At 37.5% G+C, this 6944-nt stretch overlaps 1 protein-coding gene across 1 annotated transcript in view; it reads left to right on the top strand.

Annotated features, from left to right (window-relative positions):
- Positions 1-499: 499 nt before the first annotated feature.
- The window catches only part of CYSLTR1 (cysteinyl leukotriene receptor 1), a 70544-nt gene continuing 64099 nt past the window's right edge, over positions 500-6944 (top strand). Inside the window, exon 1 of the mRNA XM_005700599.3 lies at positions 500-961. The gene's annotated coding sequence lies outside the window, so the exon portion shown is untranslated. The remainder of the gene's footprint in view (positions 962-6944) is intronic.

Here is a 6944-nt window from a genome sequence, read left to right as displayed (position 1 = left end):
GAGTTCCAGTCAACACATAACAGACTGCTATATCCCTTTATCCAGAAACAGACAGAGCATCCCAAAGCTCCAATATCCCAGAGCCTAGCCAAAGACAAATTCTTAGCCAAAGACAAATTCCTTCTAAATTCCTAAAACAGGCCCGCAGGCAGAAAACCCAATCATTCCAGACCACTCTTAGTGTAAGAGAAAGAAAAAAAATCATCTTTAATTCAAGAGAAGTAATGTATTGCTGTGGGGATTTTGAGAAACCAAATTCAACCTAAGACATTTATTTTTCAGGGGATAAGTCACCAGAAAGGAGAAGGATTCTTAGACTGTAGATAGAGCCGTAATTGTCAGTGAGAGAGAGATGTGAAATTTATCTTGCCTAAGATCAGGTTTCACATGTTGACAGTTATATTAGCATATACTGGTATATATTTCTCCACCTACAAATAGTCTAACCACTCCCCCAAATCATAAATCAGAGAGAACTAAACTGGACAGATCTCAGAACAGTTGTGTGATTTCCTGAGGATTCCGTTGCTGGAGCTAGGGATAAAAGTTCATTTATACACACAACAACCTGCAAGTCCAGTTTCTGTTCTTCTCTCCTTCTGCCTTCCCCTTCCCCCACTTTGAACCAGAGTAGCCAAATCGAGGCGTGCTTTAAACAACTTGAGGACTGATTTGAAAGAGGAAGAAGAATTTGTATACATTGGCTAGCATATGTGCCCTGCCCTCCTCTCCTCTTGAAAATAGCAACAACTCATCATTTCAAAGAAGTTTGCCTAAAAGAGCAGGCGCACTGTGAATGGTGTTTACTTTCAGGACTTCCAGGGTATTCATATTTACTGTACAGCTGACCAACAATGATTAGCTTTCCAAGGGACGGATAGATTGGATTTACTGAAGACCTGGAGCTTGCTTCTGAGAGTGAATGCAAAAGACCCTAAATTGTCAACCTTGAAGTTAACAGGTAAGCAGTTTCAATGTTTTTTTCAGTGCTAGAACCAGGCATTCTGTGGATGGTAGATTTTAGCAAATTCCCAGGAGTTTGAGGATAAATAATTTGCCTTGTCTGCTTTAAATTTGGCTGCTAGTATGATTCTTTCTGCTTTATTTATTGGACAGAGATTCAATAATCTAATCGGTCAGTCAACAAGTATTGCTTAGCATTTCTGTTAGGGGTTCAATGCAGCAAGATACAGAGGGAACACTCCCTAAGCCTCCAGCTCCTTGGCAATCAAGTGAAAAAAGTAAGGGATATTTTTTAATCCTTTATTAAGGGTTCAGTGGAGTTTCTCTAAACTGTAGTAGCAGTTTCATTTGACATACAAACAAAATATACAGTGACGGCTGAAGGTAAACCCACTAGTGAAGACTGATTTGGTATCTTCACAAGGTAGTTTCATATTCATTATCCTACTTGAATCTATCAATATTCTGCAATTTAAACAGGTAAGTGTTATTATTTCTGTTTTGCAAAAAAATAAATTCAAAGGGGTTAAGAAATTTTCTGGAAACTTGCCGCACAACTAGAATTGGCAAGTTCTGACTAGAAACTGAAAATAGAAAGCTCTCACAATTATAAATGAATATAAGGAAATTCGATGATTTAGTACCTTGGACATATCTGACTTATACCAGGTTTAAACAGGCCTACCACTTCATATATTTTAATCAAAATCTTTGGCCAGGAGCATCCTTCTACTTAGAAGCAAAGAGTTGTTTTCAAAAGTAAACAAATGGGTTGGTGGATTCCATCTATAGCTAAAAAACAAAAACAAAAAATAACTTGAATTCAGTGGTTCTGCCTTCCAATCCTCTGATTATTTTGAAATCCAGAAAAAGGATTTTTCAGGCCATTATTTAAAAAAAAATGTAACTAAACTTAGAGTTGAGATTGCATTGCATTTCAAATATGTTGGTGAAATTTGTTTCCAGATAATTTTAAATTTATAATCTCTACTACAACAAGATCAAGTTTATGGTATCTATTTAAAGTATTCAGAAAACTTTCTGTTGTTGTTTTATTATTAATTGTTCAATCAGAACTAAAAGCAGTCTGTGTTTACACTGTAAGTAAACAACCTAAAGTACTATATTTACATCTATCCCCTTAATAAAAACTGTTTCCCAGGTCCCCATAATATTTAAATGATTGTACTAGTGAGTCCCTTCATGCAAATGAAATAAATCAGCCCATGAACCCAAACAGAATGGTGAAGTGAAGAGAAGTGAGTCATGTGCAACTCTTTGTGACCCCATGGACTATAGAGTTCATGGAGTTCTCTAGGCCAGAATACTAGAGTGGGTAGCCTTTCCCTTTTCCAGGGGATCTTTCCAACCCAGGGATCAAACCCAGGTCTCGCACATTGGTGAAGAAACCCAGGCAGATTCTTTACCAGATGAGCCACAAGGGAAGCAATAGAATGGTAGGTTAAAGGAAGTTTGCAGGTTGAGTCCAGTGCGAAGTCAGCATTTAGGTGAATTTCCCATACATCAACATGAATCAGCCACAGATATACATGTGTCCCCCACATCCTGAACCCTTCTCCCACCTCCTTCCCCACCCTATCCCTCTGGGTTGTCCCAGAGCACCGGCTTTGGGTGCCCTGCTTCATGCATCGAATTTGCACTGCTCATCTATTTTACATGTGGCAGTGTGCATGTTTCAGTGCTATTCTCTCAAACCATCCCACCTTCACCTTCTGCCACTGAGTCCAAAAGTCTCTTCTTTACATTTGTGTCCCCTTTGCTGCCCTGCATGCAGGATCGTTGGTGCCATCTTCCTAAATTCCATATATCTCCCCACCAACACGGTAATTCCCCGAAAGGCAGGAACTACGTCTAACTTTACTTTGTGGTACATGTTATATTGAGCTTGATTGAAGATTGTTTAACTGAACTACAAGAGATTTGAGCTATTTTAATAAGAACATAAAAGTAACAAAATAGATTAGAATAGCAGTCCATGCAGAGTTATTTAATAGAACGATAGGTTAAAGAAAGTTTGCAGGTTGAGTCCAGTGCAAATTCAGCATTTAGGTGTCTTTCTAGCCCAGAATTATCAGTTTCATTTTCTACTATCTTTTCTTTCCTATCTTTAGTCAAGCTTTTTATTTTTTAGGAACTATTTATCTGGGATAAAAGCAAAATTCTCCCATAGTGCTGAAAATTATAAATTTTCCTTTACAGTACTACTTATTAATAATAAGAGATTAAAGGAACAGCACTGATCCTTAAGATATGTATCAAACCTTGTGGATTTGATGCCATGAAGCGTATCTATCATAATCTCCCAAGTAACACAGATAGCTCTGCATGGACTGCTATTCTGATCTATTTTGTTACTTTTATGTTCTTATTAAAATAGCTCAAATCTCTCGTAATTCAGTTAAACAATCTTCAGTCGAGCTCAATATAACATGTACCACAAAGTAAAGTTAGACGTAGTTCCTGCCTTTCGGGGAATTACCGTGTTGGTGGGGAGATATATGGAATTTAGGAAGATGGCACCAACGATCCTACATGCAGGGCAGCAAAGGGGACACAGATGTAAAGAAGAGACTTTTGGACTCAGTGGCAGAAGGTGAAGGTGGGATGGCTTGAGAGAATAGCACTGAAACATGCACACTGCCACATGTAAAATAGATGAGCAGTGCAAATTCGATGCATGAAGCAGGGCACCCAAAGCCGGTGCTCTGGGACAACCCAGAGGGATAGGGTGGGGAAGGAGGTGGGAGAAGGGTTCAGGATGTGGGGGACACATGTATACCTGTGGCTGATTCATGTTGATGTATGGCAAAAATCATCACAATATTATAAAGTAGTTATCCTCCAATTAAAATAAATTAATTAATCTTTTTAAAAAGAATGACAAAACATAAAAATATGAGATGGTAAACCAGTGTTATGTGTTTAATGGCAAAGGCATTTAGAAAAAAAAATGGGCTGGGATGAATGGAGAAGGTGTCACAGCAAAGATAAAATGAGATAGGTCTAAAAAAATATCTAGAATATGGAACCATGCTGAATAAACTTTCTCTGCACATAGTAAGTGGTAAATATACATTGTTTAAATTCAATTCTAGTCACAGAAATAATGTGAGAAGCATACTGTGTCATGACTGAGTTTGACACCTACAAGGTACACTGAGGAGCCTGATTTGGGATTGTGTTGAGGTAACACAAAATAAATCTGGATAGAAATTTAAGGCCAAATTATTAGACATTGAATTCCAGGCACTTTTTAATGTGAAATCATATTAGCAAACTTTGAATAAGTGAAGATATGATAAAAATATTTTTAGTAGACAAATCTGTCAGATTTTCACATGCCTGAGTACATTTATAGAAAACTGGAGATGAAGAGACCACTTAAAAAGAGTAGCAGTTCTCACCAAGAGTGTAATAAGGTTCCCTTTTCTCCACACCCTCTCCAGCATTTATTGTTTGTAGACTTTTTGATGGCAGCCATTCTGACTGGTGTGAGATGGTACCTCATTGTGGTTTTGATTTCCTCTTCTCTGATAGAGTGATGTTGAGCATCTTTTCATGTGTTTGTTAGCCATCATCTGTATGTCTTCTTTGGAGAAATGTCTGTTTAGTTCTTTGGCCCACTTTTTGATTGGGTGGTTTATTTTTTTGGTATTGAGCTGCATAAATTGCTTGTATATTTTGGAGATTAATTCTTTGTCAGTTGTATCATTTGCTATTATTTTCTCCCATTCTGAGGACTGCCTTTTCACCTTGCTTATAGTTTCCTTCATAGAGACTCCTTAAAAAACCTGGAAATAGAACTGCCATACGACCCAGAAATACCACTGCTGTGCATATGCACTGAGGAAACCAGAACTGAAAGAGACACATGTACCCCAATGTTCATAGCAGCACTGTTTACAATAGCCAGGACATGGAAGCAACCTAGATGTCCATCAGCAGATGAATGGATAAGGAAGTTGTGGTACATATACATAATGGAATATTACTCAGCTATAAAAAATAATGTATTTGAGTCAGTACTAAAGAGGTGGATGAAACTTGAGCCTATTATACAGAGTGAAGTAAGTCAGAAATAGAAACACCAATACTGTATATTAATGCATATATATGGAATTTAGAAAGACAATAACGACGACCTTATATGCAAGACAGAAAAAGAGACACGGATGTAAAAAACAAACTTTTTGGATTCTGTGGGAGAAGGTGAGGGTGGGATGATTTGAGAGAATGCATTGAAACATGTATATTACCATAAGTAAAGCTGATGACTGGTGCAAGTTCACTTCATGAAGCAGGGCACTCAAAGCTATGCTCTAGGACAACCCAAAAGGATGGATTGGGGAGGGATATGGGAGGGGGGATTCAGGATGGTGGGACACATGTGCACCTATGGCTGATTCATGTCAATGTATGGCAAAACCACCACAATATTGTAAAGTAATTAGCCTCCAATTAAAATAAATTAATTAATTTTTTTTAAAAAGAGAGAAAAGAATAGCAGTTAATGAGACTCTTCCACTGCCATTTGGTGGTAGTGGAAATGGAATGAAGAGTAACTTAAGAGTAATCGATGAAAGTTGGTGAGTGACTAGATATAGGCAGCATAAGAAAGAAATGTCAGAGCTGTCTCTGAAATTTTGAAACTATGGGATCTGAGCACTGATGTTACTACTGTTTTTATAAATACGTAATTTGAGGGTGAAGTGTTTTGACCAACTGGGTTTGAGGATATGGCAAAAATTCAAAGCAATGTCCAATGAATAGTTGGAAATAACATCCCTGAACATGAAAGTAGGGTAAGAGGTGGAGGCCAAAATTAAGTCTGGGGAGTGTAACAGCCAAAATCATAAAAATTACTCAGCTTAGAAAAGTCAAATATAAGACATGACCAAAGACAAATTCGTGCAATGCTTACACTTTCAGTCAAGAGGAAGAAGACAGTCTTGAAAAATAAGAGCCACGGAAATATAATTCCTCTCAAAGGGCTTCCCTTGTGGCTCAGCAGTCAAGTATCTGCCTACAATGAGGGAGACCTAGGTTCGATACCTGGCTTAAGAAGATCCCCTGGAGAAGTGAAAGGTTATCCACTCCAGTATTCTGGCCTAGCAAATCCATTGGACTGTATAATTCATAGGGTTGCAAAGAGTCAGACACAACTGAGCAACTTTCACTTCACTTCAAAGGATTTTTAAAAAGTCTTGCGGAAAAGTATCAGATAATTTATTCTTTTAAATGTCCCCTGACCACCAGTAACTAGCACAGTACCTCATATACACTGTGACTACTTAATAAATACAAAGTTATTTTAACATAGGCTAGCATGATTCTTTTCTTCAAACTGTATTCCAGTTTGAACTCTGTCATAAACGGTGCAACCTAACAGTGGCTGCTCTAAACTACCTCGTTGAATGAATTTAAATGGGAATGAAATTGAGCCAGGATAACTGAGAGTTCATCCTAGCCTTGACTTCTAATAAGTTGTCTATTCTCTAACAAGTTCCTGAACATCAGTATTTCTTAATATCTTCATGTATTGAATGTGGTAATAAACTAATGGAGATATTTTTTCAGATCCTTTAAAATGGTAAATATGAAAGCAACTTGAAAACACAAACCACTTTCTGAAAGAGTTTTAAGTCTACTCCAGGAGAATAAAATACATAACAAAATTGAATGCCTGTTGAGGCAGCAAGCCCAGTTACTTTCTGCTCCCAACATTACATTGTAGACAAGGGCATCATTCTATGCATCAGCAATCTCGCCAACTCTAAGGACCTGTCAATAGGATCCAATCCTTTCATTACCACTAACTCTACAATACTTGTACAAGCCTCAATGTGAATTCTGAAAAGATTAAAAGATTTTAACTTTTTATTATGTATTGTGGTATAGCTGATTAACAATGTTGTGATAGTTTCAGGTGAACAGTGAAGGGAATCAGCCATACATATACA

The sequence above is a fragment of the Capra hircus genome, assembly GCF_001704415.2.
Source record: "Capra hircus breed San Clemente chromosome X unlocalized genomic scaffold, ASM170441v1, whole genome shotgun sequence".
Lineage (NCBI taxonomy): Eukaryota > Metazoa > Chordata > Mammalia > Artiodactyla > Bovidae > Capra > Capra hircus.
This window is presented reverse-complemented; position numbering and strand designations above follow the sequence as displayed.